We start from the raw sequence: 13331 nt of genomic DNA, 5'->3' as shown, positions 1-13331 counted from the left end.
TTGCTCCCTGTGGGTGGGTTTGGACTAGTGGCTTGTCAATGTTTCCTGGTTAGGGAACTTGCATCTGTGTTCTGGTGGGTGGAGCTGGATCTCTTCTCTCTGGAGTGCAATGAAGTGTACACTAGTGAGTTTTGGGGTGCCAATGGGCTTGGCATGATTTGGGGCAGCCTGTATCTTAATGATCAGGGCTGTGTTCCTGCATTGCTGAAGAATTAGTGTGGTGTGGCTTGCTCTGGAACTTGTTGGCTCTTGGGTGGAGCTTGGTTTCAGTGTAGGTATGGAGGTTTTTGGATGAGCTCTTGTCCATTAATGTTCCCTGTAGTCAAGAGTTTTCTGGTGTTCTCAAGTTTTAGATTTAAGCCTCCTGTGTCCAGCTTTCAGTCTTAGTCTTACAGTGGCCTCAAGACTTCTCCATCCACACAGCACAGATGATAAAACATCTAGGGTAATGGTGAAAAGATTCTCTACAATAAGGACAACCAGAGAAATGCACAGAGTTACATGGAGAAGAGAAGAGGGAGGAGGGAGATAGAGGTGACCAGGAGGAGAAGAGGGGGAGTCAAAAGGGGAGAGACCAGTCTAGCCAGTTAATCAGTTCCCTAAGTATTCTCCACAGCCCAGAACACCCAGAGAGATTCACAGATTTAAGTAGAGAAGAAAAGGGGGAGGGAGGAGACAGAGGTGACCTGGGGAGAAAAGGGAGGGTTAAAAGGGGAGAGAGTAATCAAGCCAGTAATCACACCCCTAAGTGAAAATGGATACTGAAGATTAGATTCTTAAAGGTACAAAATTGATAACAAATACCAAAAAGCAAAGATTAAAAATCTGGAGTAGAGGTTAGACTCTCAAAAATATAATATTAAAAATATAAAACAAAATCAATCACAAAATTATATTATATATATATATACATATATATATGAAATTTGCTTTAAAAATAGGGTCTTTTTTAGCAAGGTAATAGTAGGTTATAAAAGTGAAAATTAAAGGAGTAATAAAGAACTTAAAAATAAAAAATTTTAAAAATGATAATAGTAAAAATATATCTACAAATTTCTCTGGAGCTGTTGTGGGTAGTGTGGGGTCAGTTCAGTTTCAGATAGTTTCTTGTTCCAAATTGTACTTCTTCTCAAGGTCTATAGGCCCTTCCAATGCTTAGTTAATGTTGACTACAGGGTTTTAATCTGTTGCACCAGTCACTTCCAGAGCAGTTCCCTCTTTGTTTATTTTGGTTTCCTCTGTTTGCAGGTCTCTTCAGGGTCTAATTTCCATCTTGACACAAGGGGGTGAAGGTGGTCACTTACTTAGGCTCACTTGTTCAGTTGTGTTGTGGGGAGGGAAGAAACAAACTGCAAACAAATATCACTGGCGTATGTGAAGAATGCTCACAGTGTATGGACCCCACTGGGTTTGCCCCAGCTCAGGGCAGCGTGTGCCTTCCAGGTCTACACTGCTCAGGCTCCAGGTTGCTCTGCAGGGGTAATGCCCAAAGCGGGCCCTGCGTTTCATGCACTTCCCAGGTCTAAGCCGCTCAACTTCAGGTTCTCAGGTACTCCACAAGGGCACATACTCTGTTGGGCATGCATTTTGTGACCTTCCCAGGTCCGAGGAGCTCAGGCGACCAGATGCTTGGTGAGTGCACTGTCCCAGGTGGGCTGTGCATCTTAACCACCTCCCCGGTCCCAGCTGGTCGGTTTTCGGGTGTGCTGTGAGAGCACCATCTCAGGTGTTCCATGTGTCTTCTCTGGGGAGCTGATCCCAGGCTGTGACCCTCCTGGCAGATGTCAATCGTTCAGGATCCCAGGAAGATTTGGTTAGTAACGGGGAACCTGCTCACATTTTGATGGAAGATCTCAGTCTCTGGGGCCGAGATTGCTTATTGGCTTTGGGCTCTGGCTATCACACACTTGCCTCTTTGCCTCCGGTGTGGGGGAAGGGCATGCATGCACCGGCTAGCTCTCCTTTGGTATTCGCTCAATCCTTTGTTCTGTAAGCAGCCAGGCTGTGCGTTAGGTTAGAGTCTTTCGCAGGAAAGTTCTCTACTTTTTTTTTTTTTTTTTTTCTCTCTCTCTCTCTCTCTGGCTATCCCACAGTATGTGTTGCTATCTCATTAGCTCCCCCAGACTGTCCTCAGGACATTCAGCCCCCACTTGCTGGTGGTGGACACAAGCGTCTGGGCTACTTCTTTGCTGGGAGTTGCGGTTAGGCATGTATTTTCTGTTTTGTTTTGTTTTCCTCCCAGTTCTGTTGCCCTCTGAGATTCTAAAATTCCCCACAGACCCACCAGTGAGAGGGTTTCCTGCTGTTTGGAAACTTCTCCTTCACAACTCCCTCCCCAGGCTGGGTCTCTGTCCCTAACTCTTTTGTCTCTCATTTTGTCTTTTATATTTTGTCCTACCTCCTTTCGAAGAGAATGGGCTGCCATTCTGGGTGCCTCGTATCCTCCGCCAGCATTCAGAAGTTGTTTTGTGGAAGCTTCTCAGCATTCAAATGATCTTTTGATGAATTTTGGGGGGACAAAGTGGTTTCCCTGTCCTATTCTTCCACCATCTTGGGACCGTCCCTGGGTTTTAATTTTTAAAGTCTCTTAAAAACTTGTTTTCCGACCACATGTTCTATAAACGTCCTCATCTGAAAGTGTCATTCAAGGGTATGCCCAACACTGAGCATTTTAGACACTTGAAAAAACATGGGTTTGGGGAGGTTTCTGGAGCATTAAGGTTAACGTCAAGTAAGACAATAAAAGCAGAATCAAGCTTGTAACCTTCAGCCATATCCCTTCCACCTCAACTGCAATAAATCAAAACTACTTCATTTCGACATGGGTATGACAAACCATTTGAGGCGAAATAATTTCAATTCATATGGGACATTTTGTCCATGTTGACTTCACTGATACTATTAGCAAAGATAAAGATTGAGAAAAAGCAATTTTGGAGAGATTTACAGCTCTAGAGATAAAAACACTGACTAATATCATTTGAACTAAAATCTCCCCAATAAAATTACTTTGAAATTAAAAGTCAATAGGAATTAAGTTTAATTAAAGACAATTTTAAGAAATAAAACGTGCATTCCATTCAACTGATAATTATTTTTCTGTTCAATAAATATTTACTGAGTCTTGCTTTCTTCCCTTTCTCAATTCAAATGAATCAAAGCACTTCCTGTGTGAGACGTTGAATGAAACGATCTCCTTCACCCTACTCCTACATTTGCCCCTGATAGCATCTTGCTAGTAAATGCACTATATACATCTTTTAAATCTGCTCAAGCTTTATTTCCTTGGCAAACTTTGCATATCTTTATACACAATCTCTTGCAGTCTTTGCTAATACTGCTGAGGCTACCCTTCTCATGTTTTTATCAAAAGGCAAAAAGGCAACCCACCCACTTATGCACTAAATTCCATCCCATCTGCTTTCTTTGGAATTTTACTTATGCAATAACTCTCTCTCTCTCTCTCTCTCTCTCTCTCTCTCTATATATATATATATATATATATATATACATATATATATATACTTATTATTATTTTTAACATAGAAATATGTTTCTCTTAAAAAAAAAAAAAAAAAAGTCTTACGTGCAAGTCTTCCATCAACTACCACTTCATTTCTTCGTCCTGTACTGAGCTAAGTGTTTCATAGTGAATTTCTATAGTGACTGCTCTCTCTCTCTCTCTTTTTTTTTTTTTTCAAGCAAAACTGTATTTACTACTAAAGACCTTTATGTTGGGATTTCCAAAGCATGTACTTTGGATGGAGGACATGAAAGCCAGAGAAAGGACTAAAATGTACCAGGATCAGTTAACAACAAAATTGTAAATGTATGAGTAAAACTGCCTTCCCTCACAGTTCAGTTGGTAAAGAATACACCTGCAATGCAGGAGACCCTGGTTCAATTCCTGAGTTGGGAAGATCTGCTGGAGAAGGGATAGGCTACCCACTCTAGTATTCTTGGTTTCCCTTGTGGCTCAGCTGGTAAAGAATCCACCTGCAATGTGGGAAACCTGGGTTTGATCCCTGGGTTGGGAAGATCCCCTGGAGAAGGGAAAGGCTACCCACTCCAGTATTCTGGCCTGGAGAATTCCATGGACTATACAGTCCATGGGGTCACAAAGAGTTGGACAAGACTGAGTGAATCACTTTCACTTTCATGAGTAAAACTAAACAAAGTTTGACTAAACTAAATGTAGCAGCTGCTTTCTACTTCCTTATACTTCTCTCAGTCAATTTCAACTGGGCTTATTTTCCCTAACAACTCCAAGGCATTGCTTCTATCAGGATCATAAGTACAGTCCATATTTTTAAACCTAATTTTCTTATTTTAAATTTTGTTTTTTTAATTGGAGGATAATTGCTTTACCATGAAATTAAAAGATGTTTGCTCCTTGGAAGAAAAGCTATGGCAAACCTAGACAGCATATTAAAAAGCAGAGACATTACTTTGTCAACAAAGGTTAATCTAGTCAAAGTTATGGTTTTTCTAGTAGTCATGTACAGCCTTGAGATTTGGATCATGAAGAAGGCTGAGCACTGAAGAATTCATGCTTTCGAATTGGGGTGCTAGAGAGGACTCTTGAGAGTCCCTTGAACAGCAAGGAGGTCAAACCAGTCAATTTTGGAGGAAACCAATCCTGAATATCCATTGAAAGGGCTGATGCTGAAGCTCAAACATTTTGGCCACCTGATACAATGAACCAACTCATTGGAAAAGACCTCAATGCTGGGAAAAACTGAGGGCAGGAGGAGAAGGGGGTGACAGAGGATGAGGTGGTTGGATGGCATCATCTACTCAATGGACATGAGTTTGAGCAAACTCTGGGAGATAGTGAAAAACAGGGAAGCCTGGCATACTGCAGTCCATAGGGTCTCAAAGAGTTGACACAACAGAGACTGAACACAAAAATTGCTTTAAAATGTGATGTTGGTTTCTGCTGTACAACAATGCAAATCTAATTTTCAAATCTGTTTTCTTAAATTACTTCATCCCCTAGTACCATTTAAGATGGTTGACTACCTTCTCTTTCTCTTAGCTTCTGTGAGCCCATTCATCCTGCATTTCTTCACACTCTGTGTTGTTTCATTTCAGTTTTACGCTTTTGATATTCCTACTCTATTCTACTTCACAATGTCAGAGAATCTTTGTTGTTATATTGTTTAATTGATAAGTCATGTCTGACTCTTGTGATCTCACGGGAATCAGTTTAATTTTTTAACAGTATTTTTTTTAACTTTTAGACTCTTTCTAGGGGATAACATCTTTCCTCTGATTTTAATCATTACCTATATAGATGCTGATGATTAGCAGAACTGTAAGCCCCATCCTCACCTCTCTCCAAAACTCTAGCTTCCACACAAATAAGGATCTCAAGTCTACTTGCTGATGCAGAACTATTGATTCTCCTCACTCTCCAGCCAAATCTGCTCAAGCTGTTATAGCTTCAGGATTGGGAATAGCATCCATCCAGTTGTTCAAGTGCAACTAGAAGTGATTTATGATTTCTGTTTTCCCCTTGTTCTCCATATCCTTTCCATTGTCTAGTCCTGTTGACTTTCTAAAATCACACTTCCTTCTACATTCATTAGTAACACTCCTGTTCAAAGCACCAAAATTCCTTCTCTTCTACCAAATCTCCATAATTTCATCCTTGCCCCTCCCTCCTACATTTATCACATAAAAGCCAAAGAGAACTGTAAGTGACTTGTATCACTCTGACTTAAATACCTCCAATGCCTTCACATCACAATTAGAATGAAAATAAGTAACTCACCCTACATTAAAAATACACACATGATCTAGTCTCTGCCTTAACACTTGCTCAGCTAAGGCAGAAGTTCTCAACCTGAGCACCATTGGCAGTTTGGGCCAAATAATTCTTTGTTGTGGGTTGCTGTCCTACAAGTGGTAAGATACCTCTAGCCACTTGATGCCTGAGCAACTTCCCCCCAAGTAGGGGAGGAAGTAAGTGCAAATGAAAATGTCTCCAGACATTGCCAAATGTCCCCTGGAAGACCAAAATTGATCCTGGATGCAAAGCACTAGTCTAAAAGGATCATAAATCCAGACTGTTCAGTCTTGCATGCTTATTGTTCAGTTATTATTACTCACAGCATTTACTTTCACTCTTAATGTGCCCTGATTAGGAGGACAATTGTATGCTCACCTTACTCTTCATCCTATGCTTCATCATTCTGCTTCATCACTGTATGTATGCATATGTTTTGTTTTGAACTTACCAGATTTACCCCAGGCTTAGGGTCTAACTTCCCTCAAAAGCCTTTTTTTCTCTGTCTATTCAGATCTCAGTTTAAATGGTATTCTTTTTGTGATCAAATTCAAAATAAAACAGCAATCCAATCATTCCCTAGTCAATTACGATATCATTGCCTGATAAGATTGTGTATTAGCGTATTGTTTTGAATCAGTCTCTCACCAACCACGTAGACTAGAATAGATGCTTTGCCTGTCTGCTTAGAGGGACTTCCCTGATAGCTCAGTAGATAAAGAATCTGCCTGCATTGCAGGAGACCCTGGTTTGATTCCTGGGTTGGAAAGATCCACTGGAGAAAAGATAGGCTACCCACTCCAGTATTCTTGGACTTCCTTTGTGGCTCAGCTTGTAAAGAAGCCACCTGCAATGTGGGAGACCTGGGTTCGATCCCTGGGTTGGGAAGATCCCCTGGAGAAGGGAAAGGCTACCCATTCCAGTCTCTGGCCTGGAGAATTCCATGGACTGCATATTCGATGGGGTTACAAAGAGTTGGACTAGACTGAGTAACTTTCACTTTCACCTGCTTAGACAGTGGTTGGTCCACAGCCCTCCTCCCAATGAGGCTCAACTTCTGTGTTTTGTATCATTATCACATCATAGATGTTTATTTCATGGCACTTTTCACAAATATTAATTAATTATTAGTATAATTATTTATTCTTATAAATTCCATGAGAATGGGATCTGTGTCTATCTTTCTCAGCTCTGAAAGGGAGAATTTGTACCTTTGTAGAATGCACTGCTTATGTATTTTACGTGTACAATCAAATGAATCAATGAATCACAATCAGTTCATAGGTATATAGTGCACAATTGGGACATCCTTGGGAAAGCACATGATCTGACTGTAAAGTTTGATGTGAATTGTTCAAGGTAAGCACATACTTATCCTTGAGGAGAATTTCACATACATCATTTCATAAAATTCCAGTCATATGTGCGATTGTTTTACTATCCTTTCCCAAATGATTTTATAAACATCGTTAAGGTTTAGCTTCATCGGTAATTATAAACAACAAAGAAAACATGTGCTTACTTAATTCCTTACATTGAATTGCCCTTTCAAATATTATAGTTTTCCATTCTCTGATATCACATGAGAAGTAGAGAAGAAGACTAAGTTCAAATCCGTCAGGAGGCCACAAACACCCCAGCGCCCCTCACAGACAGGCTTGCTCTCCTCAGTGAATTTGACTGAATGACAGGAGGACCTCAGGGTCATTATGGTTTAGTGAGCATCACACTTGCTCCTGAATGAGCCATTTCCAGTCACAACTGATTATTTTCCTCTCAGGTTTACTAAAACTATACTATTTTAATGACAAGAGCAGTTGGCAAAGACCTATAAATATAGGTTCAGAAATATGAACATTAAACCTCAAAAGGGGAAACATGCAAAGGCTAAATGAATAACTGAAGCGGGGAAGGGAAGAAACCCAGGGAAGGATTGATATGCCATTTGAAGGAATATCTTGTTTTACTGCCTTTCACTTCATTGTGCTTTTGTGCTTAGTTGCTCAGTCATGTCCAACTCTTTGGACCAGGTTCCTTTGTCCATTGGATCATCCAGGAAAGAATACTGGAGTGGGTTGCCATTTCTTCCTCCAGGGGATCTTCTCAGCTCAGGGATTGAACCTGCATCTTGTGTGTCTCCAGTACTGCAGGCAAATTCTCAAACGCTGAGCCACCAGGGAAGTCCCAGCCCTTAAACATATTGTGCTTAAGAGATATTACAATTTTCATAAATTTAAAGTGTATGACAACCCTGTATAAATAAAGTCTATAGGTACCATATTTCCAACAGCATTTGCTTACTTCATGTCTCTATCATATAATGGTAATTGCCACGATATTTCAAAATTTTTCATAATAATTACGCCTGTTATGGTGATCAGTGATCTTTGATGTTACTACTATGACTCACTGAAAGCTCAGAAGATGCTGAGAACTTTTCAGCAATAAAGTATTTTTAATTAACATATGTAGGTTATGTTTTTAAAGATAATATACACTTATTAGGTTATTGTTTAATGTAAACAATTTTATATACAATGGGAATGCAAAAAGTTCATACGACTTGCTTTATAATGAAATTTGTCTTATTGTGGTGGTTTGGAACCAAACTAGTGCTATCTCTGAGGTATACCTGTATACTGTCTGTATGCTGTCTGTATATGTATAGGTATGCCATTTGTATACAGGTGGTCAACAAAAGAGTCCAAAATGCAGTACTTGGATGCAATCTCAAAAACAACAGAATGATCTCTGTTCGTTTCCAAGGCAAACCATTCAATATCACAGTAATCCAAGTCTATGCCCCAACCAGTAATGCTGAAGAAGCTGAAGTTGAACGGTTCTATGAAGACCTACAAGACCCTTTAGAACTAACACCCCAAAAAGATGTCCTTTTCATTATAGGGGACTGGAATGCAAAAGTAGGAAGTCAAGAAACACCTGCAGTAACAGGCAAATTTGGCCTTGGAATACGGAATGAAGCAGGGCAAAGACTAATAGAGTTTTGCCAAGAAAATGCACTGGTCATAACAAACACCCTCTTCCAAAAACACAAGAGAAGACTCTATACATGGACATCACCAGATGGTCAACACCGAAATCAGATTGATTATATTCCTTGCAGCCAAAGATGGAGAAGCTCTATACAGTCAGCAAAAACAACACCAGGAGCAGACTGTGGCTCAGACCATGAACTCCTTATTGTCAAATTCAGACTGAAATTGAAGAAAGTAGGGAAAACCACTAGACCATTCAGGTATGACCTAAATCAAATCCCTTGTGATTATACAGTGGAAGTGAGAAATACATTTAAGGGCCTAGATCTGATAGATAGAGTGCCTGATGAACTATGGAATGAGGTTCGTGACATTGTACAGGAGACAGGGATCAAGACCATTCCCACAGAAAAGAAATGCAAAAAAGCAAAATAGCTGTCTGGGGAGGCCTTAAAAATAGCTGTGGAAAGAAGAGAAGTGAAAAGCAAAGGAGGAAAGGAAAGATATAAACACCTGAATGCAGAGTTCCAAAGAATAGCAAGAAGAGATAAGAAAGCCTTCTTCAGCAATCAATGCAAAGAAAAGAAAACAACAGAATGGGAAAGACTAGGGATCTCTTCAAGAAAATCAGAGATACCAAAGGAACATTTCATGTAAAGATGAGCTTGATAAAGGACAGAAATGGTATAGACCTAACAGAAGCAGAAGATATTAAGAAGAGGTGGCAAGAATACAAAGAAGAACTGTACAAAAAAGATCTTCATGACCCAAATAATCACAATGGTGTGATCACTGACCTAGAGCCAGACATCCTGGAATGTGAAGTCAAGTGGGCCTTAGAAAGCATCACTACGAACAAAGCTAGTGGAGGTGATGGAATTCCAGTTGAGCTATTCCAAATCCTGAAAGATGATGCTGTGAAAGTGCTGCATTCAATATGCCAGCAAATCTGGAAAACTCAGCAGTGGCCACAGGACTGGAAAAGGTCAGTTTTCATTCCAATCCCAAAGAAAGGCAATGCCAAACAATGCTCAAACTACCGCACAATTGCACTCATCTCACACGCTAGTAAAGTAATACTCAAAATTCTCCAAGCCAGGCTTCAGCAATATGTGAACCGTGAACTTCCTGATGTTCAAGCTGGTTTTAGAAAAGGCAGAGGAACCAGAGATCAAATTGCCAACATCCACTGGATCATGCAAAAAGCAAGAGAGTTCCAGAAAAACATCTATTTCTGCTTTATTGACTATGACAAAGCCTTTGACTGTGTGGATCACAATAAACTGTGGAAAATTCTGAAAGAGATGGGAATACCAGACCACCTGATCTGCCTCCTGAGAAATTTGTATGCAGGTCAGGAAGCAACAGTTAGAACTAGACATGGAACAACAGACTGGTTCCAAATAGGAAAAGGAGTACGTCGAGGCTGTATATTGTCACCCTGTTTATTTAACTTATATGCAGAGTACATCATGAGAAATGCTGGACTGGAAGAAACACAAGCTGGAATCAAGATTGCTGGGAGAAATATCAATCACCTCAGATATGCAGATGACATCACCCTTATGGCATAAAGTGAATAGGAACTCAAAAGCCTCTTGATGAAAGTGAAAGTGGAGAGTGAAAAAGATGGCTTAAAGCTCAACATTCAGAAAACGAAGATCATGGCATCCGGTCCCACCACTTCATGGGAAATAGATGGGTAAACAGTGGAAACAGTGTCAGACTTTATTTTTCTGGGCTCCAAAATCACTGCAGATGGTGACTGCAACCATGAAATTAAAAGACGCTTACTCCTTGGAAGGAAAGTTATGACCAACCTAGATAGCATATTGAAAAGCAGAGACATTATTTTGCCAACAAAGGTTCGTCTAGTCAAGGTATGGTTTTTCCTGTGGTCATGTATGGATGTGAGAGTTGGACTGTGAAGAGGGCTGAGTGCCGAAGAATTGATGCTTTTGAACTGTGGTGTTGGAGAATACTCTTGAGAGTCCCTTGGACTGCAAAGAGATCCAACCAGTCCATTCTGAAGGAGATCAGCCCTGGGATTTCTTTGGAAGGAATGATGCTAAAGCTGAAACTCCAGTACTTTGGCCACCTCATGCGAAGAGTTGACTCATTGGAAAAGACTCTGATGCTGGGAGGGATTGGGGGCAGGAGGAGAAGGGGATGACAGAGGATGAGATGGCTGGATGGCATCACTGACTCGATGGACGTGAGTCTGAGTGAACTCCGGGAGTTGGTGATGGACAGGGAGGCCTGGCGTGCTGCGATTCATGGGGTTGCAAAGAGTCGGACATGGCTGAGCGACTGATCTGATCTGCTCTGATACCTGTATATGCTGTCTGTATGCTGCCTGTATACTAACAAAGGTCCATCTAGTCAAGCTATGGTTTTTCCAGTAGTCATGTATGGATGTGAGAGTTGGACTAAAAAGAAAGCTGAGAGCTGAAGAATTGATGCTTTTGAACTGTGGTATTGGAGAAGACTCCTGAGAATCCCTTGGACATCGAAGAGATCAAACAGTCAATCCTAAAGGAAATTAGTCCTGAATATGATTGGAAGGACTGATGCTGAAGCTGACGCTCCAATACTTTGGCCTCTTGATGCAAAGAACTGACTCATTGGAAAAGACCCTGTTGCTGGGAAAGATTGAGGGCAGTAGGAGAAGGGGACGACAGAGGATGAGATGGCTGGATGGCATCACCGACTTGATGGACATGAGTTTGAGCAGGCTTTGGGGGCCGGTGATGGACAGGGAAGCCTGGCTGCTGCAGTCCATGGGGTTGCACAGAGTAGGGTACGACTGAGTGACTGAACTGAACTGAGTTACTCAAGATTAAGATTTAAAAAATCAGTGTGTTAAGTACAGTCATATATTTTTTTCAAGGAGAAGAAAATTTGTACAAAAAGCTGAACAAGATATAAGAGAGCAGCTACTGAGATACAGAATGATGGATAGAGAACATTATAGTACAAATGAGTTTTAGGGTCGCAGGCTGGTTGGACTATATCCCAGATCCTGAAAGAACTTTGGACTGAAACCTGATCTAACATCTGCTTTCTCAGGGATTCACTGCAAGACCGAAAACAAATATATTTTTGAAAAAAAAATAAACAATATATTTTCACATTTAGAGAAGTATATACATAAGTCCTTAGACTATACATCAGTGATCCCATTAAACACAGCAAAATGCAAAAACACATTTATGAAATACTGGTTAGTGTTAACAAATGGAAGATGCTGACCTCACTGAGGGACAACCTGGACTTATGAAGAACTATCATAGCTCAGTTGGTAAAGAACCTGCCTCCAATGTAGGAGACCCCGGTTCAATTCCTGGGTTAGGAAGATTCCCTGGAGAAGGGATAGGCTACCTACTCCAGTTTTTTGGGCTTCCCTTGTGGCTCAGCTGGTAAGGAATCTGCCTGTAATATGGGAGACCTGGGTTTGATCCCTGGGTTGGGATCATCTGCTGGAGAAGGGAAAGGCTACCCGCTCCAGTATTCTGGCCTGGAGAATCCCATGGACAGTCCATGGGGTCACAGTCAAGCATGACTGAGTGACTTTCACTTTCACTGAGCAAAGTCACATTAATGTATTTTCTTCTTTGATTACAAGTTTTCTGTAAGATCAGAGAAATATGAAATAGAGGGCACATTTAGACCCAACATCATAACCTTAAGGACAAGAAGAAAATTAACTATATATTAACTTCTGTTCTGTGGAATAAAACTTGTGGTTGTTTATATGTAGAGCAAGTAGTTCATTAACAGCAGAATGATCTTCTCCATTTTTCTATATTTTTTTTTCTTTCTTAATCTGCTCAAATTTGCTATGGTTGATGTAATTCTCTCTCTTTTAAGGAATCTCCCCTTTTGAAAGCCAAGGATGTCAGAGCTGTCCTTGCCTTGCCTTGTCCCTAATACAGCTGAGATTGAAGCTTTTTGCCTAAGTCTCACATAAAACTATGACCTAGCATTTCACCTGCAAAATGGCAGCAATAATGTCAATCTCAGAGGCTTTTACGGCAAAGAGACTGGGATGCAATGAAATTAAGTATGGAAAAACAAGAGATAATGAGATGTCCAATAAATAGGAGATCCTTTTTCATGCTGATCATTTTGAGAATAATATACAAACTTCTCTGAGATTATAGAAGAGTATAAATTACTCCATCAATGGAGTTATGACTACAGAAAAGTGTAGCAATATCTGCTTGCTTAAGACAAGGGGAAATGGGTACATCTGAAAGCATATTCTGCTTCTGGGAACCATGCAAACTGGGGCACATAAAAAGAAAGTGGCAGATGGCCAAAAATCACATGAAAAGATGCTCTACATCATTAATTAGCAGAGAAATGCAAATCAAAACTACAATGAGATTTCACCTTACACAGATCAGAATGGCCATCATCAAAAAATCTACAAATGATTAAATGCTGGAAAGGGTTTGTAGAAAAGTGAGAATGGTATAGAAGTTTCTTAAAATAAAAAACTAAATCTAGAACTAGCATTTGATCCAGCAATTCCTCTCCTG

The 13331-nt window shown here is 40.4% G+C and overlaps 1 protein-coding gene across 4 annotated transcripts in view; it reads right to left on the bottom strand.

The window, feature by feature from the left end:
• NRG3 (neuregulin 3) overlaps positions 1 to 13331 on the bottom strand; it is a 1228440-nt gene that overhangs the window by 268517 nt on the left and 946592 nt on the right. The window lies entirely within an intron of this gene.

The sequence above is a fragment of the Bubalus kerabau genome, chromosome 1 (genome assembly GCF_029407905.1).
Source record: "Bubalus kerabau isolate K-KA32 ecotype Philippines breed swamp buffalo chromosome 1, PCC_UOA_SB_1v2, whole genome shotgun sequence".
Lineage (NCBI taxonomy): Eukaryota > Metazoa > Chordata > Mammalia > Artiodactyla > Bovidae > Bubalus > Bubalus kerabau.
Note: the sequence above shows the minus strand (reverse complement) of the source record. Positions and strands in the feature narration are given on the sequence as shown.